Source organism: Stenella coeruleoalba (genome assembly GCF_951394435.1).
Source record: "Stenella coeruleoalba genome assembly, chromosome: 9".
Lineage (NCBI taxonomy): Eukaryota > Metazoa > Chordata > Mammalia > Artiodactyla > Delphinidae > Stenella > Stenella coeruleoalba.
Genome location: NC_137155.1, coordinates 19,022,469 through 19,047,288, shown reverse-complemented (window position 1 = coordinate 19,047,288; position 24,820 = coordinate 19,022,469). Strand labels below are relative to the sequence as shown.

Below are 24,820 nucleotides of genomic sequence, written 5' to 3'. Positions count from 1 at the left end.
CCCAAATCTCCACATGTTCACCAACCTGAAAGCTCTCCAAACCCCATCCTTTTGGGTTTTTTATGGAGGCTCAATATATAGGTATGATTAATGAAATCATTGGGCATATGTGATTGAACTCAATTTTCAGCCCCTTTCCCCTCCCTGGAGGTGTTGGGGGTGGAAGGGAGACTGAAAGTTTCACCCCCTAATTACGTTGTTGGCTCCACTGGCAACCTGTCCCCATCCTTAGGTGCCTTCCAAAGTCACCTCACTGTAATAACAAAAGACACATTTATGGCTCTCATCATTTAGGAAATTCCAAGAATTTTAGTAGCTGTGTGTCAGAAATGGGGATGATGAACAAATATATATTTCTTATTATAAATCACAATATCATCTCATGCCTAATAGAATGGCTATTATCATAAAGGCAAAAAATAACAAGTGTTGGCCAGGATGTAGAGAAAAGACAACCTCTACGCACCATTGCTGGGAAAATAAATTGGTGCAGTCACTATGGAAAACAGTATGCAGACTCCCCAAATAATTAAGAATAGAACTGCCATATGATCCAGTTATCCCACTTCTGTGTATTTACCCAAAGAAAACAAAAACACTAACCGAAAGAGATATATGCAGCCCTATGTTCATCACGGCATTATTTACAATAGCCAAGATATGGAAACAATCTAACTGCCTATGAACAAATGAATGGATAAAGATATATATACGGAATATCTATTAAACCATAAAAAGATGAGATCATGGATGGACCTTGAGGGTATTATGTTAAGTGCAATAAATCAGATAGAGAAGGACAAATATGATTTCACTCATGTGTAGAAGATAAAAACAAACAAAAAAACAAAATAAATGAACAAAAATAAACCAAACAAAAACAAACACATAGATACAGAGTAGCAGCCACCAGAGGGGAAGGGGTGTGTGGGCGTACAAATGGATAAAGGGGACCAACTGTATGGTGACAGATGGAAACTAAATTTTTGGTGGTGAGCATGCTGTGGTGTATACAGAAATAGAAATATAATGTCATACACATGAAACATATAATGTGCAAACCAATGTTACCTTAATAAAAAACAAAATTTTAAAAAATCACAATACCACATTCTGCATCCATTCAAGCCTTCATTCTCCCTCCCGAGAGCTGCAATCACTCTCAGCTATGTGAAGCTTGCCACCTTCTACCTTGAAATATTTATGTGTATACATCTGATATCCCTTGATAGGTTATAAGCTTCTTGGAACTAGTGGCAGTGATTCATCACATCCCCATACCACTGAGCACAATCCCTAACAGATTAAGAGCAAGTGTTTTTTAAGTAAAAATGCTCTGCTTTAAGTAAAAATTTGAACTAGAATTAGGTGAATACAGTTGAAGTCCGCCATGACTACTCTATCTTGCTTTTCTGCCAGCTATGAGAACATCACCACCCATGTCTGCCATCTGGATGCTTTACTGTTGATTCTCACAGGATACCACACCTCTGCTTCTTCCCCTGATCCTACCCCAAAGTTCTCCAATATGCTTCCACCTTCCACACAGCACTACTCCCCTCCCTTATACACAACTCTCTCAGAAGTGGTCCCTGAGGCAAGGCAGAGGGACAGAAGTGAAAAGAAGTGATACAGGGAAGGGAGGGCAGCCAACAGAAAGCACATAAGCTATCATCGTGGGCAACTGAAACTTAATCCTGTGGGAAAACTTTGGGAAATAGTATCCAATACTTGCCTCAACATTATCCCCCTTGAGGGTGAAGGGAGCTGGGGTACTTATACACCAATTCCTGTCATTCACTGGAAGGGCTGCTCCTGGGGGAGTCTGTTCCTGCCTGCAGTGCACATGGGCAGGAGCGAAGTGACCTTCCAGAAAAAGTCCTCTGGCTCAGAGATGCAGATTTTGCAGTTAGAAGCATGCTGGAGCACAATGAAATGGCAAGGTTTAAGGATATGGACAGTGGTGTGCTGCTAAATGTGTGACAACTGCTTCTCTGGGGCAAAAAGACCCTGGTGTTTTATTATAAATATTACAAACTCCCACCATGGCTGATGTCAAGGTACCAGCTGCTACCTCACTGAGCACTGAATTGGGAAGGGAAACAGCAGCACACCATTACTCCACCATTGGGTATTTTCCCCATAGAGATGCAAGAGATATAAACAATAATAAAACGTAGTAAAACAATTAGGAAGTGATGAGATCTGAGTATATATTACTATTGTTTTTCATATTATTTACATATTGATAATTCTACAAAATTTAATTTTCAATAATCACTGTGCTTAACACCTGGCTCACAGAATTCCTGAAAATGTAACACACGGCATTTGTGAGGGGATGGTTTGGGAGGGCACTAAAGTCTCACTTGCAGTCTGTTCTTTTTGAACAAAATATACCCTTTCTATACTGTATTCTAACCATGCATTTTATTCTACCTGTAGGGCAATGAGCAGAATTGTTTAAAACTCCAGGTGGCCTGGGAGCTAGCTGGAGATGGGTCCTCCTCTCCTCAGCAGGAGAGGCTGCACTCAAGCCCAGATTCCCATAGGATGAGGGGCTTCCTCCCCCATTGGAAGCTACAATACTCCATGAACCCCAACGATTTCAGAGGCTGGACAGGTAACTTTCCAGACAACTCTGGTTTCTGACTGCCTGGCCTCAAGCAGACTGATTATTCCGCCATTGGCAAGATTGCTTTTTTACTCTCTTGCTCTATAAAAAGGGAAAACCACAAGGGAGGGGAGGATTCCTCCACTGAAATACAGACCCTGGTCCCTGCCTACATCTTCTTGGGATGATGAGACACAGCACAAACTTTCTACCTGTGGCTCTTTGTCCTTTAAGCTTTCTCAGTAATGCCTATTTATTAATCCAAACCATCAATCACATTGTAGAATTTGTCCCAAACCCTTCAGGATAGTTGGTGATCACAAAGGGATCCACCTTGCAGGACACTTCCAAATCTCAATATAGCTAGGAAATAAACTGTTGTCTAGTATTAAAATTTCATATTCACTCTGTGTATCTTTTCCACTGTGGTTCTTTCTACTTCACACCTGGTTAAAATTGTAAAATCTATCTTTGGGTTTTTTTGTTTGCTTTTCAGATTTATGTAAGCATTTGTCTCCCACTTCCTCATATTCAATGAAAATCACACACCTGCTAGACACATTATTTCTTGTCTCCATGAGATATACTTTATCCTTTGCCAGGAGCCCATTATTCTCGTAGCTTAACCATAGGCAGAAACCCAAATCCTGTTTTTCAATACTTATCTATGTAGCCAGATGATCATATCCTATATTCCTCTTTCTCTTCCAAATTCAGCTTCCCAGCTCAGAATCACAACTTCCAAAGGTGATGTGGAGGGTACGTATAATCAGTGCGTCCATCAAGCACCTGGAGCTGGAATATATAATATTGTGCCCACACACTGACAGACATCAGCCTCTCCTCCTGTTGCTAGGCAACCATGCTGACTGGCAGCACATGCGTGCTCCTACTATTCCACCTGGTGGCGGTGGCAGCACTTATTCACTGGCTCTGGGGTCAGAATAGCTGGCAGCAGCAGAAGGCACTTCACTAACTTGGAACTCCCACTAAACTCAGACATAAAGGGATTTCAGGATGGTAATGAGAAGAATGTTCACCACACCTGCACCTAAGGAGAAGCACAATCTCTGAAGAAGCAACCATCCTGGGCGGGATCCCATACAGAAGAGCATTTTCACCTATTTGCTTTTAACACATAACCACCAGTGGCTGAAATGCAGAGCTATACAACTCTCCAATCACAATGGCTACACAAGAAGAGAAAAGCCATCAGCATGACTCGTTTATTTCTCAAGCCTAACACAAAAGAGTGCTCAGTAAATGTTTGGTTATAAGTAATGAAATTTCTCTCTCTCCTAAGTATTTATGTTAAAGTATATTCTAGTTTCCCTAGTTCCTGGGTTTTTAGTTGGTCTATAACCATATTTTATAAGTGATCAAATGTCCTCATCTTTTGCCTCTAAACTACTGCCTCTCTTCCTTCACTTCCTATTCACTTTTCAATTAACTGCAATCTAGCTTCCACCTCATATACTCCACTAGAACAGCTCTCACTAAAGTAACTACTGACCTCCATGTTGCTAAATCCAATGGCATTTCCAGTTCCCATCTTACTTGACTCCTCTGTACCACCCCACCTTTTCTTCCTTCTGTCTCTCTGAGCCTCATTTGTTGTTTTTCTCCTGCTTAACTGGAAATTTCTTCTCATACTTTTTTGGCCAACTGTTCCCAACCTCTAAAGGAATATACTTTAAGGTTCTGCCCTAGGCCCTCTCCAATTATTCTATCTCCTATGTCCCGGCAACATCAGCATCTTCTTTCATCTACACATCAGCGGATCCCAAGCCTTCCTCCTCTAAGCTCCAGTAGATCCCCCTAAGTCCAGACAGCTACTTGGCATCACCACCTGAATGTCTCAAAGACATTCAAACTCAACCTGTCCAAAACTGAATGCATAATTGATTTATGTAACAAATATTTAGTGAGGACCTACTATGTGCCAGGCACTGTTCTGGAGCTGAGGGACTTCACTGAATGAGACTGAGCCCCTGACCTCAGGAAGCACAAAAATACTCTCCATTCTGCCATCTCCAATTTGATTCTTTCTCAGTGTTCCCCACATTCCTGAATGGTACAGCCGTACAACCAGATGCAAAATACAAGGACTGGAATCATTTTTAACATCTCTATCTCTCTCTCGGCTCCCCACACACCCAGTTCCAATACTGCCAATTTTCCCTCTTTGATGTCTCTGAAGTCTGTCCATATCTCAGCTCTGGTCATCTCTCTATTACCTCCCTATTCCAAGCTTCTATCATATTCACGTTTATTGCTTCAACCACTTCTTAACTGCTCTTTCAGCATTCACTCTAGCTCACCTCCCTACACAGCAGCCAGAGGGGTCTCTTCAAAAGGTAGATGTGATCGTGGGACCCACTCATACCCCCAGTTCAAAACTTCTCTTTAGCTTCTTTTGTTTCATTGGATACAGGAAAAAACCATAAGCAATGGTCTACAAAACCTTGCTTTAAATGCTAAGCCTCATCTTGAGAACAATATATCCCTTCCCTGTCTGTTCTAACCACACTTAATTTCCCTTCCTCCCATCACAGTATCAGTGTGCCTGCTGCAGCTCCCTTTACTGGGAACCTTCTTACACACACATACACATAGCCTCTAAAGGGTAAAATTCTATTTCTTCTGCAAACTTAGCAGATAAATCTTCCCGAATTTTCCCTATGTTCATTCAGTTTACAACTATATTCTTGCTCTGAACTATTTCCATGGTTATCTGTCAACCAATGAAAGTCATCAAAGGTCAGCAGAGGATACTTACAATCTTATGTTCCATTTCTGCCCTTAAAAAAAATTAGCTACCATGTTCCATCTCAGGCTTTTCCTAATATTTTTAAGATAATTGTTCCAATTATTCCCTTTCTCCCCTGTGGTTTTCAATATCTTTTTCATCTTTATTTTATCCTCCTTGCAGATATGTTAATTGTGTATCTATTGTCCTTAACCTCAAATCTGGTTTTGTAAGGAAATGACATGTACATAATAAATAAACATATGAAAATGTCTGATGGAAGTGAGCACTGAAGAGATATTTAATTAATCAATTAATTGGAAGTCAGAAAACCTGGTCTCTAATCCCTGCTCACACTAACTTCACTAGGAAAACCAATTCATTTTTTTTTTAAGATTTTTTTGATGTGGACCATTTTTAAAGTCTTTATTGAATTTGTTACAATATTGCTTCTGTTTTATGTTGTGGTTTTTTTGGCCGCGAGGCATGTGGGATCTTAGCTCCCGACCAGGGATCGAACCTGTACCCCCTGCACTGGAAGGCGAAGTCTTAACCACTGGACTGCCAGGGAAGTTCTTATTTTTAAAATAAGAAGATTCTAGAGAGACTACAAACTGGACACCTGCAGGCCAAATGTGGCCATGGATATGTTTTGTTGGCACAGCAGTGTTTGAATAAACTTTTGAACCTGGTGCCTTTAGGTGGGGCCTATACCCTCTAGTTTGCACAGTAATTATCACTTCCTTTCATCCTAACCCTGATAACTTCACATAGGTACTGCTGGCCCTGGAACACCGGGTTTGAGAACCCAAAAGATTATATGATCTCTAAAGTCCCTTCCAACTGTAAAAAATCATTTAGGCCCTTATTATACAGGAAATCTTTATGAAATAATGAGAAAAATTGAATTTGGTTTACATCAAAATGTAGAGCAAAGAATAAACAACAGGTAAAGCTCAAATTTAACATCCAGGTACTCAGAGATACAAAAAGTATTATGCCAAATTATTTCCAAAAGAGGAAAGAATGGCTTAAGGCTTATAACACCTGGAGATCAGAATTCTAGCACAGGGATTAAGACGCATATGTTAAAATGACCTCATCCTAACAGGCTTGGAGCTGCAGGTTATTTGTCCATGTTACATAAAACACAGCACAATCTGCCAGTCCCCATAGCCTCTGCTCAGTAACAAGGCTCAGAATAGAACCAGAGGCAAATGAAGATACATTTGGCAATGAGAAACAGACCTCCCACCTCACCCCCACTGACTCTCACTTCTGTGAGTGGATTCTTTCTTATTTTATTAAAATTCCACTGCATTCATGCAAAAGCTACTTTAGAAAATCCCGAGTTCCTGAAATTATAAACACTTTGTCTCCCAGATATGGTAACAAACAAAATCAAAGGTATCTTTAAAGGCTGAAACAGCCAACTATAAAGCCTTTGATATGTATAATTTTGATTTCAATTTACTTACAATCCTCCTTAAATTTCAGGAATGGACACAGATTTTTCTCTAAAAGAGTTATATGGATGCTTTGAAAAAGTGCTAATAAAAAGAAAACTTATATCATCACTTTCCCAAATTTTTATGAGCTAAAAAACACATTATCCTTAAGTTTTATAAGCTTTAATGTCCCAAAGAAATTTGAAAAAAATAAATGAGTAATTTTGTAGCTTTATTTTAATTTCTATATAAAATAAATTAAAAAATAAATTACCATGTCCAATAAACATATGAAAACATTAACCTCGTTAATAAACAAAGAAAACCTAAACAGTGGTCAGATATCAATTCCTGTCTACCAAGAAGGCAAAGATACACACACACACACACACACACACACACACACAGATGAAGAAAACACCCAATATTGGAATGTGGGCACTCAATAAACTCTGGTGGAGTTTGAGGAATATGTAGTAACATGGGAAATACTTGGCAATAAAATGTTAAGTGGAAAAAGCAGGATGGCAATCTCTAGATATAACAGCAGGATCCCAATCTGTTTTTAAAGTATATTTATAAAGGCTCTACTTGCTGATCTGGGTGAAAGTTATACAGGTGTGTTCAGTTTGTGAAAACTCAATAAGCTATACATTTATGCTATTCCTTTTTTTTGGGGAGGCATGATATACATCATTAAAATATTAAGTGTTGATTTATTATGTTTTATACAAATGCCAGCCAAAAAAATGGAAGGAAATTCAAAAAAAAATTTTTAATCTCAGTATTTGCCTTGGTAATTTACTGGGGTTGGAAGAAGGCCTATCTAGAAAGCAAAAAGGAGCTATAGCAATTAAATAATTTATATGAATTTTTTAGAAAACTATATGGTATATGTTGTGCATTCAAAACTGTGAGAATCATTATCGAACCTTTAAAACTACCATTGAATAGGACTTGAATTCTTACTGAGAAGGAGGTTATTGAAAGCAATCACTAAAAACTCAGATTTGGAGAGGATACTATGCTACCGTTACCAGCCCCTGCTCCACAGTTATCACTGCTTACCAGCAGCTGCTATCATTCCCACACTCATCTCCTGATGTGGATCCCCCAACCTCTCATTCCTTACAGCACCCCATAAAGTTCTAGGGCTAAGACTGGGAGTACCCTGAGGCATAAACTCTCATCTGATCCCTGATGAGATAACCAAATCTTAAACCTTAAGGATAACCAAATTGCTTTAATTTGCCTCCAGATTCACTTGGTGATGGGTGTCTGGGGGATAGATTAGATAATGGGTTTAGAGAAGAGATATCTGAAACCAAAAATTTCCGCAGCTGATTTTGTTAATAAAGTAATCTTACAGGATATCAGCTGTGGGTAATGTTTCCTTCCTTTGTAAAGCTCTTATCTATTATCTACACTTTGACGGACACTTTGGCTTCGATCCTAGCTAGGAAACTTCATTGCGAAATTAATAGTAACCTCTTTTGCCAAAGGTCAAGAATGAATTAAAGTTAGCTTCTACTCAATAAACATTCAAGGCCCAAATCTTCCTCTCTGGGAAACACTACTCCCTTGGTCGCCTCCCCTTCCCCTCCTGCCCCCATACCATCAGGTCAAAACTATCCCCACAGAAGAGATCAGCCTTCCATAACTGTCACCTTGGGAGAGTTCTCATACAGCTGAAAAAGAGAAAGACACACTGAAATTTCTACTGCATTTTCTCTGACCATAAATCTCAGACCCTCCTGTGTTTCCTCTAAATGGTAAACTAAAACACTTTTAGATACTCTGGAACTTATTAAGACAAATACATGTTGTCAAGATTGTCCAAAGGGCATGGAAGAATTCAAGCTGTTTCTTTCCTTTTAAAGGGGATTGATTGGCTTTTTCCTCCTTTAGGCAAACTCACAAGTAAAAACCCCATCTAGAGCTAATTGATTTCTTCTCTTATCTGGAGTGCCTTTCCACTTTATTTTTTTTTATTCCATTTATTATTGTTAGTCTCTATCTCCAACCATACCTAGCCAGATGAAAATTATTTTCCACTTATTAAAACTAAATTATACTTTTTTCTAATTAATAATGTAATGCCTACTCATTCAAACTTTTGGAATTAAAAAAAATTTTTTTTAAATATTAAGTCACCTGAGGGACTTCCCTCGTGGTCCAGTGGGTAAGACTGCACTCCCAGTGCAGGGGGCCTGGGTTCGATCCCTGGTTGGGGAACTAGATCCTGCATGCATGCCGCAACTAAGAAGCCTGTATGCTGCAACTAAAAGATCCCACGTGCCACAAATAAGACCTGGTGTAGCCAAAATAAATAAATAAAATTTTTAATTAAGTCACCTGAAATACCATTACCCAGAAATCAACACTGTCAACATTTTGTTCCAGGGATGTACAGAGGGCCCACTATACTATGCCATTTTATAAAGGGACTTCAGCATTTGCAGATTTTGGAATCCACTGGGGGTGGGGAGGGGAACCAATCAGATACTGAAGGGTGACTTTATGTACAATTATAACATTTAACCAAAGGACATTTGTCCACTATTTCTCTGATAACCAAAGAGCTCATAACCATCTTAAAGCTAAAAAATTACAAACCAAGCTGTGAATTTACTGATGATGCTACCGATTGTTTCAAGCATTCATACAACACTAGGCCAATAGGACAAAGAGAGAGAACTTGCCAGGCCGGAGTATCGCTTTAAGTAAAGTGATGTGTGCACATCATAATTTAAAAATATAACTATAGAGAGAGAGTATCTGGCTTAAATAGCATAGTTAAGGCTTAAAATACAATTTGATTTACTACATGTAACTTACACAAACATTCTAAGCATATGTCTATTCTAAAAAGCAAAAACTAAATTAGTATCTTATTAAGGGACACATTTGTTAACCCAGTGATTGTCAAAATTTTCTCTATAGAATACAACCTATCTAGAAATCACCTAGGGGCTATGGAAGTAATGCAGATTTTCAACCCTTATCAAAGAGCCAAGAAAACAGAATTTCTAAGCACTAAGTGGGTGGCAGGGAGGAAGACCTGGGGAATCTGCATGTTTAATAGGTACTCCAAATGATTCTTAAAAGTGATAAAGTTGAAGAACCGCTGCTTTGTCTCATAATTAATAGAAATGACAACTACAGTTGTTTTGAGAATCAAACAGATTTACATTTTTTGGTATACTTATAAAATATTAATAAACAGAAACCCCAATTAAATAGAGTCAGGAGACCAGAAGGGGGAGCTCTTATGTTCTGCGATCACAGCAGAACCCTAGAAGAGGAAAGACGCCTGTTCTTCCTGGCAATAATTCTGCCAAAGAAAAGCCATGGACTCTGTTTAGGACAGCCCTCCCAACCTCCTTTTCCCCTCTATGAAAGAACTTTCCTCTCCATTTTTGCTGGGGAGTTGCACAAGGCTTGCCGCGGTTGCAGACCCCAGATTGCAATTCTCTGCTCATCCCAAATAAACCCATTTTTGCTGGAGAGATAACTTGCAGTCTATTTGTTTTAGGTCAACACACTTTACAGACTTGGCTAGTGATAACTGCACACTTAATATGATTTATTTATGACAATGACTTTCTCCTAAATAGAATACAATAAATAATATGTGATGAGATCAAAAGAATCCTATCACTGAAATCCTAATTTTCCCCTTTCGAAAGAGAAAGGCTTCTCTCTGCTAGAAAGAAGGCAGGTTTAACCTTGGTCATGATGGATGTTAGAAGGGTAGGTACCAAATGGGAGATAAGATGGGACACTGAACACAACTTGGATTAAAACTGTGAAAGGTGCCCTGAGCCAGAAACCCATTTCCTTCCTCAACACCAGCTTGCTCACATAACCATACAAAGCTTTGTGCATGAGATTTCACGAAGGGGAAGCCATGATGTTTAGTGGCACAACAATGGAAATTCAATGAGATCTTCTGAGGCTAGTCAGTACTCAAGTTAGAGGTGCACATTTTGGGAGAATATAGTTAGTCCTTAAGACTAATTATACCAGCTGTAGCACTAAGTGCTGTGTGAGTACCAAAAACTAAGGAAGTCTTAAAAAGTTCCTTTCAGAAGTGATAAATTGGAAATTACTACCCCCCCATTTCCATAAACAATGGTTTCCTTAAAATTCAGAATCTTTTCTAGATGGCAAGATATTGTTGGACCCAGTCAGACTAGTTTAAGGCTTCAGTGCCACACACTAGCCAAGTCCAGACCCTGGGAATTGGATGCTTCTGTGAACAAGCAGGCGTTGGAACTCCTGAGACAGACCAACTGCCTCCAGACACGTGAGAAACTCTTTTTTTTTTTTATCTTCGTAAATAATTTTTTTTGAATTTTATTTATTTTTTTATACAGCAGGTTCTTATTAGTTGTCCATTTTATACATATTAGTGTATACATGTCAATCTTACTCTCCCAATTCATCACACCACCACCATCCCCCACCCCGCCGCTTACCCCCCCCTTGATGTCCATACATTTGTTCTCTACATCTGTGTCTCTATTTCTGCCCTGCAAACCAGTTCATCTATAGAGAAACTCTTACTGCAAGAGATTGGAGGTAAACTGTGCTAAGTCAGGCCAGTGACCCTGTGGTTTCAGTACTAATTAATGGCAGTAATTCTTATTAGTAAATTAATTTATAATTCTTAGTAAAAACTCTGATTTTTCTGCCAAGAATTACAAAAGTGTGGTGGACAGCAGGTGGACAGTGACTAGGAGTCTTAGGTCACATCTATAACTTCGCTAAGCATAGGCTGGGAGGCGTGCGCTGACCCCAGGTTCGCTCAAGGATAAATACTGCAGCGAGTCATCTGCCAAGGGGTGGCACACCAAGACTTGGAGCCCAGAAACAACCAAGTCCAATTCAATTAAGGGTTGATTTAAGTCAGGAATTAACACTCTACTTGGATTACATCATGACCATCAAGAAGTCCCCTGAATTCTCACTTGTGGTGGTGCTACTCAGGGCTGAAAAGGAAAGGGAGGGCACTTTAGTGACCATCTTTCAAGTGAGGACTTAAGGAAGTCAGACGTGATACACCTAGGGCTCATTCTCTTGAAAATGAATCCCTGAGTGGTGCAGATTTGCAGGTTCTCAGGTAATGGGCTGAGCGGGCTTTCAATGTGGCAAGGTGGCCATAAGTGAGAACCTTTAGCCACTCACCCCTGGGGTTTGCAGACTCTGGTATGAGCAAATAAACACTAAAGACACTTGACACTAGCCAAGCTTTGGGTGCTGGAAATGGCCCCATGCTTGTTTCAGTTTGGAATAATAGGGCCCTATAACCTTTTTATTAAAGGCAATGGAAGGAGAGTCCTCCACGGTTGTTTCCTGAGAAGTCGAAATTCCCAGCCCCCAGATATTTTTTCAAAAACCTATGGATCCCCCTGTAGTGCCTATGGTGGCTGGCAGTGCCTCCAGTTCACCCCTAAAATAGAAGTGCAAGAATTCTATTAGGAGTTAAGCACACTCACAGAAAGAGAAGACGAGTTGCAAATAGCAAGGATCTCTGCACTACACTCAAATATGAGGAGCTCCCAGGGTGCTGGGGAGCTCTCAAATGGCTGACCAGGGGAAGTACACAGGGCAGAGCTGACTGATGTGAGAAAGTTCTTCCCCACTGCCAACCCTGCCTAAGAAATCCTATAATTGTATTACTTTACTAGGATCAGTCTTGATCATAAATACTCATAATCCATCATCACAAATTGAGGTTATACAACTACAGACCTCTCAGACATTTCCCAACAGCTAGTCCTAATCTATAGAGAAAACAAGTTCTCATACATAATAACACTTCGGACCTCAAACCTGATACCTTCTCTCCAAAATGCTCTCTCTTCCAGCCCTTCCCTGAGCCAATGGCTGCTCTGCCTGCAATTCATATCATAGCTGCTTTTCCTCAAGGAAGTTTCCCTAATTGTCTCTGACAAGGTTGCAAGCGCCATTAAATATTCCCACAAAAACTCACACTCCTCCAGCTTAGCACTTACCACATTGTAATTAAGTTGTTTGAGTAGTTATTTGTTTAATCTCTATTCCACAACAGACCATGGGCTTCATGAAGCCATGACAGTATCTTATTGCTGACTGTTATACCAGCGTTGAGCATATAATAGCTGCTGAATAGTATCTAATAAATGCATAAAAGAGCAACTAAAAATTAAAATCAAGGTAAAGTTATCACTACAATACTTTCACATTATTAAGACTACGCAAACTTAACGTCAACTATTACTTTTTTCTTTTTTCTTTTTTTTTTTGCGGTACGCGGGCCTCTCACCGCCGCGGCCCCTCCCGTTGCGGAGCACAGGCTCCGGACGCGCAGGCCCAGCGGCCACGGCCCACGGGCCCAGCCGCTCCGCGGCATGCGGGATCTTCTCGGACCGGTGCGCGAACCCATGTCCCCTGCATCGGCAGGCGGACTCTCAACCACTGCGCCACCAGGGAAGCCCTCAACTATTACTTTTAAAGATAATTAGGCTTAAAATGTTTAAAAGATACTGTTAACGTTTAATTTTTCATTCTGCTCTAGCTTGTGAAACAGCAAACAAAAAAAAAATGGTGAGAAGTTCAAAATAATATTTACCTAAAATAAAATGAATTATTTTGTAAACTGGGCCTGCAAATAAAAATGGTAACTAAACTGTCCTAGGGTGACCATGGTTCCAGTTAAATAATATCCAATCAAGGCAAGATATGGGTATTAAACATTCATAAGCTGCTCAGAATATTATGAATTAATCAGTGCTTCCTCATTTAAATATTTAATATTTAATGCTAGTGCTTCTACAGTCTCTTGAAATTATTATACTTTATTATGTCTTACAACTGAATAACAATAGAGTTGATATATAATATCTGAGAATTCTGGTTATGGAATCCATAGTACATTAAAGAAAAGCATAGTTGTAGTGCATTAAGCTTTTGATGAAATTCTCAACACATGTACCTCAGATGCAAAGAGATAATAATGACAACAAAAACACTCGTGGTAAGCAACAGTAAGTGCTTATGGGATATGACTGCCTTTCATCCATGATGAATTATTTGTAGAAGCTTACTAAAAATCTGGCTTTCATGAACTCCCCTAGACAAATGTAAGTGGTATGCTAAAGGCATTTTAGATATTACAAAGTATTCGTGCTTGCCACGTTAGTCTAGCAAATCTTCTAAACACTAGCTGTGGCAATAGAATAATAATCCCCAAAATGAATTCATTCATTCCAAGTCCTCTCAGCCATCTTAAAAGTAATGTCAGCATTTAAAAACTCAAGGTAATAGCCATAAAGTTTTATTCTTATATATACTCTATCACTCAGAAATCTCAAGGACAGTAACTGTGACTCACTGTATCTTACAACACAGTCAGTTCCTTTAACCCTATCAGACAAGCCTCTTTGTGCATCAAAAACAAAACAGTGGTGACTGTTACGGGTGAAACTGTGTACCTGCCTCCCTGCCGCCGCTGCCCAGTTCATATATTGAAGTCCTAACTCCCAGAACCTCATACTGCATCCTTATTCAGAGACACGGTCTTTACAGAGGTAATCAATCTGAAGTGAGGTCATGAGTGTGGGCCCTGATTCACGATGACTGGTGTCCTTACAAAAAGAGGAAATTTGGAAACAGAACCAGACATGCAGAGAGGGAGCACAGTGTGAGGAAACACATGCAGAAGACAGCCGTGAACAAGCCAAGGAGAGAGGACTGGAACAGATTCTTCCCTCATAGCCCTCAGAAGGAACCAATCCCGCCCTGGGGATTTCAGACTTTGAGCCTCCAGAACTGTGAGACAATATATACCTATTGTTTTAAGTCACCTAGTTTATGTTACTTTGTTACAGCAGATCTAGAAAACAAACACAGTGACATAAGTAAAATATTGTGTATTACAACAGAAGTATTTCATTCATAAAATATAAAAAGTTAATTTCCCAGTGAAGCTGCAATTTGACTCTAGTGCATATCTTAACATGAGATCTCAGCATATATTATATATTATTAAATATTACTGCTTACAGTGTCATGTTAGTGGGGAGAGTTGTAATTGCTATGGCACTTGTTCCTCTGAAATTCCATTTTCCACACTGATATAGATTTTTACCATGACATTGTCTTCATTCTTTTCCAAAATAAACTATTTAATTTCTGTCTATATATCTATAGCAAAGCTAACTACAGCAAAGAACAAAGTATAAAATACGGCCATTTTCACCAGATGAATAACACTACTTTTCACTGAGTAAAGCAAATTTAGAACAGATACTCAAATGCATTAATATCTACAAGTACACTAATGCCTAGCACTGTTGATGCCCATGACCATTATAATCATTAATGCAATAAGAATATTCAATAAGGGACTTCCCTCGTGGTGCAGTGGTTAAGAATCCACCTGCCAATGCTGGGGACACGGGTTCGAGCCCTGGTCTGGGAAGATCCCACATGCCGCAGAGCAACTAAGCCCATGCACCACAACTACTGAAGCCCGCACGCCTAGAGCCCGTGCTCTGCAACAAGAGAAGGCACCGCAGTGAGAAGCCCGCGCACTGCAACGAAGACCCAACACAGCCAAAAATAAATCAATTTAAGAAAAAAGAATATTCATTAAAACATTTGAAACATTTTAAAACTTTTAATATCTGCATTATTTTGTTTGGATGCCTTACACTAAAACTACATTTTTGTGACTGGAATCACATTCTCAGTATTCTAAGGAGTCTTCTATGTAAAGAAATACTTGAGGAATATACATACCCATATATATATGTGTGTGTATATATATGGGTATGTATATGGTATATATATATATATATACACACATATACACACACTTCCTTCTTTATATAATGTGTGTGCATATATATTTAACTTCATTCTATATCAACTGATTTTTTAAAAATAATTTGGGCATTTCATGTCGAGTCTGCATAAGTTGGAATGTATTAATACATTCATTTTAGTTAGTTTAATAAGTTTTAATTCTCAAAATGCCTGTGTATGAAAAATCCAAAACAGGAGCATTATTTACAATTAAGAAATCTCCACTGAGTGAAAAGTAGTTTCCCCAAGATCGTATTTCAAAGGTGAAATCTGGGACTAGCCTGTTCATATGTGCGGAAGAAGGCCAGAGATATTCTAGATTACAACCATTCCTTTCATTATTAGTGGACAAATTAAAAATATAAATTTGAAAAGAATATTTTCTTTGCGCCTCTCACATACTCTGTATCTAACATTTAGCCACAGATGCAGGCATTCTGTGGGCTACGTTTATACTTCTGTATCAAAATGCTAAGCAAAGCGAGTTATATCAAGCTTTCAGCTCACATGTTTTAAAGAAAATAATGTTTTCAAGACATAGTCAGATTTACAATTAACAGTATAGTTTACTAAGATCCTATAATACATACCATATTCTAAAATAAAATTTCAAGAAATGTATGGAAAAGTAAAACTACTAATAAAGTCATGATAAATTATTCATGATAAACTAAGACATGAGAAAATTTAGCAATATGAATTTAGTTATCCAAAAAAAGGCATGTAGAACAATGAATCTAGATATGTTTTTTTAAAGTGGCTCTTGAGCGTTTGCCCCATATTTATGCGAACATATAAGCTTTTAAAGTAAATACCAAACATTTCAGTCAAATCTTACTAAATGATTTTAACCTCTGCTTCGTCTAGTTATTTGAAGATATTTCCTAGTGCCTTCTACTACCAAAAAAAAAATTGTTAATCTTTTTTTTTTTTTTTTTCACTTAAAAACTCTTGATAAATGCTTTTGGCTCTTAAAGGACAGTTATCATGAAAACATTTCGTTTCTAACACTGTATACTGCCATGATGATCTATTCCTGTTTCTGTATTAAAGAGGCTGCTAAACGTTATTGAAAATACAACTTGGGTAAATAATATTGAAATGTTGATGTTCTGCAAACAAAGAATCTCCAACGCTCTGTCACTATAATTGCAGCTGATTTTTTTTAACCAGTGGGTTTCCCAGTCCTATCCCAAGTCAACCAGCAATAAAATTTATTAAAAATCTGACACCACCTGCACCTTTGTCAGCTTACCAACTATTAAAAGTCAAGTACCTTTAACTGTAAGCAAATAACATCTATTTCAATACACTGTCTTTGGATTATATCTAAATGAAATAAAGAGGGAGGAATAATATCGTAGAGAGTAAACATGGTATTTTTGAGGGGGAGGAATAATATCCTAGAGTAAACATGGTATTTTTGAGGGGAAATAAAGTACTATGTTCTTTAATTTAAATCCTGTAACTGCCTTATCATTATATAATCACTACTTTGAATACTGCACATATTGCCAAACCACAGTCCTAATAAGACAGACTTGGCAGGGTGGGAGTTAGGTTCATCTCAATTTTTCTACAGCAGCCTGCTCTAAGGAGACATTTCCTTCACTTGAAGTACTTAGCCTGAACTTTCCTCATCAAATCCTCCAACACTCCTTACCATGAAAACATGCTCATTATCTCCTCTGGGGTGTGTTCATGTGATTTAGTTCTCACAAGCATCTGTATTCTAGGCCCTTTTTGACTTTTGAGCCCCTAAATTTAAAAATCTAATGCACTTACATGCACACGTTCAGACACCAGTTCCAATCTGGCTAGTGAAACATCCTTTCATTGTAACAATTGTCAAGTTAATCTGAAAGAAAATAATTTAGATTTGGTATTATTACTATTTATTTTTTTTTCTGGGCTTGCTTAAAACAGTGGTTTTGTTGTTGTTCTGTTTTGTTTTGATTTTAATTATTTTATGAATTTTAAGGCAGTTAAAGGGTTGAGTACAAGTAGTGAGAACCTCAAGTCTGATTCTTCACTTCATCCTACAGTCTATTTGCAAAGTCAGGAAATATAAGAAACAGATTTTTAAAAGTATGTTAATTATATACAACTCCTTACAATTCTTTTTTTAATGTCTGAATTTTAGTTTGTTTTGCTTTTCGTTTTTTACTGAGGCATAGTTGATGAACAATATTATATAAGTTTCAGGTGTACAACATGGTGATTCACAATTTTTTTTAACTTATTTATTTTATTTATCTTTGGCTGTGTTGGGTCTTTGTTGCTACGTGCGGGCTTTCTCTAGTTGCGGTGAGCAGGGGCTACACTTCGTTGTGGTTGCGTGGGCTTCTCATTGCAGTGGCTTCTCTTGTTGCAGAGCACAGCCTCTAGGAGCACAGACGTCAGTAGTTGTGGCAGTAGGCTCAGTAGTTGTGGCTCACGGGCTCTAGAGCACAGACTCAGTAGCTGTGGCACACGGGCCTAGTTGCTCTGCGGCATGTGGGGTCTTCCTGGACCAGGGTTCGAACCCGTGTCCCCTGCATTGGCAGGCGGATTCTTAACCACTACACAATTGGGGGAGCCCAATTCACAATTTTTAAAGGTTATACATCATTTATAGTTATTATTATTATAAAATATTGGCTATATTCCCTGTGCTGTACATTAATCCTTGTAGCATATTTATTTTATACATAGTTTGTACCTCTTAATCCATTCCCCTATATTGTCCTTTCCCCATTCCCTCTACCTACTGGTAACCACTAGTTTCCCTATGATTCTTGACTTTGCAAACACACTGTATAATACTCTTTTTAAAATAAATTTTAAAATAAAATTACTTTAAACTTTTTAAATAAATTTTTAAATAGAATAAATTTACTTAAATTTTAAAATTACTTAAATTTATTTAAAATTTTACTGCTTTGGTACTTAAACAATTATCATGAGTTAACAACTCGTTCTCAGCCCTTTTCCAGTTTCCAACTAAAATGAATATTTCTCCTGATATATTTTTATAAATCCTTCTTTAAACACATTCTCTGTGTCTCTGTACCTCTCTCTTTCTCTCTCTCTTCTGATGTAAACTCAACACTATAAGAAAGTCTCTGGGGTCTTGAAATAATGTCACTAGAGATGACTCCAAATGCATAAATGGAAACATGAGGAACTAGTATCATTTCTTTATAAAGCTTAGGGAGATATGTACTAAAAAAGCATACACAGTAGCTGTTTGCATTCAAAAGTTCAGGAAATGTTTTAAAAGTCATATTATTGAAAAGTAAAGATGATGAGCAATATCATAGTGTCTCTGACACTTACACAGAAGAATGAAAGAAACAGTCTGATAAAATACCTTTTTGCCTTTAAAAAAATTTCACCCTCAGTAACTGGGAAAATGGTATTTTAACATGGAAATGGGCTCTGGCCTTAGTTTAAGGTGTCTTCCCCTGCAAACCCTTCGTTAGATGAAGTCACACCCCTCTATGATGTCACAGCCATCACTACATCCACTTCCCAGTGGGCCTTCTGGTGGAGACCAATCAGCAAAGCCTGGTTTCTCCCTTCCTCTTTCTCATTCTGTGTGATGAGCCAAGTTCCAAGATTCCTGCTGACTTCAAAGGGAGATGTGCTCCAAGATCAGCACCACAGGGGAAAAAGTCAGTGCAAGAAAAAGCTCCCAAATAAAGACAAACTTGAAAGTATCCTAAACTCACATTATTGCAAACAGTTTATTGAAAAAAGTTAAAATATTGCCCTACCTAAAGCTCACAATAACGATTTGGAGGGTTATCATTTTTTGTTTGGTTTTGAATTCACATGCATAGTTTATTGCACTTTGCCAGAAAGCATCAACAGGGCTCAGGGCAACTTAGACAATGAGATTCAATAACTAGCAACGGATAGTTTTCTCCACCATTTCACTAAAAGCAGTTTGAATGTGCTCTTGACAAATCATGTTTTGGCAGTGCAGATATTTTTGAGGCATTGCTTGGGGGAAACATACATACACACACAGAGAATTTTATATAAAAATATTAAATATATCGATCTAAAAATCTAATGGGAATGTAATCTCAACTAGCAGCTACAGTGAATTTGTTTTGGTAAAAATAAATGATCAAAACCCACTAGCTTTATTTAATTTACATCCTACTCTTATCTCTTCTAATTGTTACATACAGTTGCCAAGGATACTACGGCAAGGATAGGCACCTAACCGAACACTTTGGAAGAGAATGATGTGAGTGTGTATGTGTGTTTGTGCACAAGTGTGTAGGTGTGTGTACATGTGAGCATGCGTGATTTATTTACTCCCACTTTCCTTTATTGGGAAAAAAGGAAGCTCTTCATATGTCCTTTCTGACAATCTACCGACAATCATTTTCCAACTATAGGCTATCTGAATTAAAGTGTGAACTGATACAGAACAAAACACACATGAGATACTAGAATTCCTACATACTCTTGAGACCAAGTTCTGGCATGGACTATATAAAATGAACAATTAGACTTAAAATCAATATTGCATAAACAGATTTTATAATTAGATTATCAAAGTGATAAAATCTGGATAGGCAAGAACCAATTTTTATTTTCTGGTAAACTGTAACAGAAATGACAAGGAGTTATTAATCTGGATGTAGGCTAAATCATCATTATTTCAAAAGCACACAGACAAAAGTGTTGTCACGTATATTTAAGCTGATTTTTTTTTAAGGACAGTAATTTCAAGAGCCTCAGAAAACAAAATCAGCAAGATTGAGGAGAAAAAAAAAAAAAAAGCTTTTTTTAGCTGAAGAAAAAGCTAAAGGCTATCTTTTATAAAAGAGGTTTTAGCTAATGGCAGATCATTCTGCTCATCAAACACAGGAAAGGATGCCAGCCAGCAGCTGTGGCCTGGTGTTCAGACCTTAAATGTATCAGCAGTTCTATTTTTTGAATAGCATATTATTTGATTCAATCTTAACTGGGTTCCAGTCCTATCTTTGCATAGCTATGATACCTTGAGTAATCCAACCAATTTTTCTGGACCTCGAATGATTTAATAAACATAAAACAGAAGTAGATTCAATGACATACAAAATGTTTTCCAGCTCAAAATCTCGTATGACTCTCTGGCGTTCTTATGAAATATATTAATATATTACCATGAACAGTTACTGAATTCCTTTCTCTAGAAATTAAAACTGAGTAAAAATAATCAAATGTCTTTCTGCTTGAACTTAAGGTTATTTTCTCCACCAGCAGAGGAATAGATATGACTTGGTAATTCCTTATGATTCTATACCTTCCAAAGTAATCCTACTCAGTGATATTCAGTGTGTACTTTCAACCTGAGGACTCAAAACTTTCTCCAATTTTAGAAAACTCTCTGCCATTATCCCTCTGAATATTGCATCTGCCTCATTTGCTGCACTCTCTCTTTCTGGAACTCCTGTTAGATGTAGGATAGTGTTGTTGCTACATTCTTGGCTCAGGTTCCTGCAACTGGTAGAGATTCAGGCCCCTACCTACATGTACGGCAGGCTTTCGCTTCTGTTCCCGCTCAAGCAACCTCTTTTCTCCCCCAAGAACCAGGATAAGATGCTCACTTCCACGTCACATGTCAAATCTAAAGGGTGGGCAGAGATTTTCTGGTACTCATGTGGAACAGGAAAACCACATCCCAGCTTTGGGCCTTATACTGAAAGCTCAGGTCGATCTTTCTTTTGTGGTTAGAGACGTTGACTCAGAGCTAAAAATCTCAGCACCTAAGGCATGTGTTAGGTCCAGATAACCTTGTGGCCTACAGTAGCTTCTGTTCTTTCTAACTACTGTGTCTACGGGTCCTTTCTTGTTTCTGGCACCTGAAGATATCCCCTAGTTTGCTTTAGAGCTCAACTATGTACTTTAAACTTTTTTCTGTCATATTTTATCCAGCATTTAATATGTTTGGAATAGCATCAGGGTTTTGCCAGGTTAATTCACCCTCTACCTATTGCTATAACTACATTCTACACAGACAGTAAGGTTCTATATCCCTGGTGGTCCCTCAGGCACATTAAAACATCCAGTTGCACTGTCAGTTCTACTTACTACATTGCTGTTAGTCATCAGTCTACCTTGTATCTAGAAGAGCCACTACCTGAAATGAATAGATTTCCTGAAAGACAGGAGACCATGGTAAAACTGATTTTAACGTTAGAAGAGTTCAGTAAGAAAAACAAGGTCACAGTGTTGCTGAATCAACCTCCTGCAAAAGAAAGGAAAGGCCAGGATAAGGCCAAACACAATTTAAGAAGTTTGACAAAAACTGAGTTTTAATCAGCAAGACATAAAAGTATATCCGTACAGAATGATTTTTCGGTATAATAATAATTAATCTTATGAGAAAAATCTCTCCTTTGGGCTAGTTTTCAAAACTTTTTAATTAGGAATCATACTGATATATTATAATCTTTGGATAGAAGCTTGGTTAACAAGGAGAAGATAGGAAAGTGTGTTAGACTAAAACACCGTGTGTACATCTTCTCCCAAAAGGGGTCATTAGTAAGGATTTAAGAAGGCTTAGCGGTGCTAAAATTTCAATGTAGACTTGAAAAGGAGCTAGATGGTAAGGATGAAGCTGTAGAGGGCAAGAACTGTTGGACTGAACCAAAAGAAAGAAGAATGGGATCACTGGAATGTTAAAAGAGAACTCTCCTGGCAACTTTACAACTTGTGCTTAGAAATGACAAAGATGAACATGGAAAGAAAAACATAGGGGAGGGGATGAATGGATGTTCTTGGTGTCTTGGGATTCTCTAAGCCAGACAGAAAATTAACACTTCATATCTGGAGCTGGAAGCGGAAGCATAAACACAGGTAACAGGAGACTAAGAAATTTGCCATAAAGCAGGAAAGAAAACTGGCAGTGTGCAGGAAAGGATAAATGACTCATGTTGCTGAGGTATAACTGGAGGGGCACTGGGCTGTTTGCCTTGGCTTCGTCAAGCCATTCTCATTGGAAATATCTCTGGAATTCAGTTCCCTTGAGTTAAAAAAAAAAAAAAGCGTTCTACACTGAATCTGTCTCAAGTGAAATAATATTTTTTCAAACTTTTCTCATCACTCCAGTAGACAATTAATACATTTAGGAAAACAAATTCTTCTTTTTATATACAGTTTGCTGAACAAAAGTGAATGGAGTTACAAAAATTATCTCAGGGATTAAAACTAAGAGAATGAGTCCTTGGTTTTTAAGAACTTTAATAAAAAGTTCTCTAATTCTAAGAAGGTTGATTCAACCATAATAACAGTCCTTTACATGTGTGTAACACATCATAAAATACTGTCACACGTCTAATTTAACCTCCCTAGGAATCTTGCAATATAGGGAAAGTGGAGAGTACCTGAACTCTTTTGCCCTTTTGTGTAGCAAGGCCCAAGGAAGTCAAATCACTCACCCTGATTGCATGCTAGTGCAGGGGTCCCCAACCCCCGGGCCACTGACTGGTACCGGTCCGTGGCCTGTTAGGAACCGGGCCACACAGCAGGAGGTGAGCGGCAGGCTAGCGAGCGAAGCTTCATCTGTATTTACAGCCACTTCCCATCGCTCTCATTACCGCCTGAGCTCTGCCTCCTGTCAGCATTATGGTGAGTTGTATAATTATTTCATTATATATTACAATGTAATAATAATAGAAATAAAGTGCACAATAAATGTAATGTGCTTGAATCATCCCGAAATCACCCCCCACCAGTCCATGGAAATATTGTCTTCCACAAAACCGGTCCCTGGTACCAAAAAGTTTGGGGACCGCTGTGCTAGTGCACACAAGTATGAAAATATGCACACACAACACACACACACACACACACACACACAGCAGGGCCTTGGTGTGATGCCTGTTCATCCCACTTTTATCCCAGGCCCTTTGTACTCCCCTACAGGGTCCCTTCCTCTCCTGAATGCATCTGCATTAGTTTTATACGTCTTTGAATATTTCCAGATGAGTCTTTTTAGATTTCACAGTCATTCCTGAATGTTTGCGTGACAGAGGGGAAATACATTAAATCTGCAGAAAATCCACCTGAAGGCAAAATATGTACCTTAATGTAGATTTGACAAAGCATTAGTAATAGTCTGAAGGATAATAACATATAGCCCAGCTGTCCCCCGAGTACTGGAAACACTAGACACACACACTGGTCAAGTACCAACACAGACTTGGACCCCTTCAGACTCTCCTAGGAAGACCCCACCACTCCTAAATTTGGCTCTCCTGACCTACACACAGTAAGAATACAATGTGCGTCTGGGAGGCCCCAGAGGGCTGTATGATGCCTAACTCCTAAATTTACTGGCCCTACTGATGTAGCCCAAGGCAAGCAATTTAAGCTATTTGTGCCCCAGGTCCTCACCGACACAATGGATAGAATAGTATCTACTGCATTATGTTCATATAAGGATTAACTAAATCAAGATAATGCACATGAAGCACCCAGCAGTGTCCACGATTAAGGAGTCAATGAATATTCCCCTCCCCTAAGAATAAGTCACTTTTCACTGGCAATTTATCGAGGGCATCAGTCCTGTCACAAATGGGACCCGGTGTCAGTCACTGTTCCAGAAACTTTCAAAACCTTGTGTAGATTTGGTACACGACTTCCACTATTTCGAGGAGAGATAGTAAGATCCATGGGCTGACACTCCTGAAATAAAAGGTAAAGTCTGATTTGTGACTGATTTTCTGCAAGTTTAAAGAAAGTTCACATACCACAGAATGCTTCTGTCCAACATGAATGGAGCAGCTTCACGGGTAGTTTCCTACCCTGTTCTCTCAGCCACCCAACTATCCCCCCTCCCAGCAAAGATCACATAGTGGGAAAATCTCCACTGTTGTGAAGGTCTCAGTGAGTTCGATATTTCATTGAATATTTGTGTGTGTGAGTGTGTGTGTGTGTGTGTGTGCGCGCGTTCATCTAAGTGGGGAGGTATGAAAGATCAAACTGATAGAGATTATCAGAATGTGTGTCTGTGTGGGTGAGTGTGTGTGTACTTTGGGTCAGATATTATGTTTGGACAAATGAAAGACTAGGGTCAGAAATAGTGTCTGTGATTAGCCATACACAAGGGACTCACTATGCAGTGGCTCTCAAAATAATCCTACCGAAGCAAAGCTAAAGTATCTGAGC

The 24,820-nt window shown here is 38.6% G+C and overlaps 1 protein-coding gene across 5 annotated transcripts in view; it reads right to left on the bottom strand.

Annotated features, from left to right (window-relative positions):
- Positions 1-24,820, bottom strand: part of RELN (reelin) — a 697,060-nt gene that overhangs the window by 458,019 nt on the left and 214,221 nt on the right. Inside the window, exon 1 of one of the 5 annotated variants that reach the window (XM_079932062.1) lies at positions 17,450-17,497. The exons of the other annotated variants lie outside the window; for them this stretch is intronic. The gene's annotated coding sequence lies outside the window, so the exon portion shown is untranslated. Of the gene's footprint in view, positions 1-17,449; positions 17,498-24,820 lie in introns of those variants that run through there. 5 annotated transcript variants of the gene reach the window in all.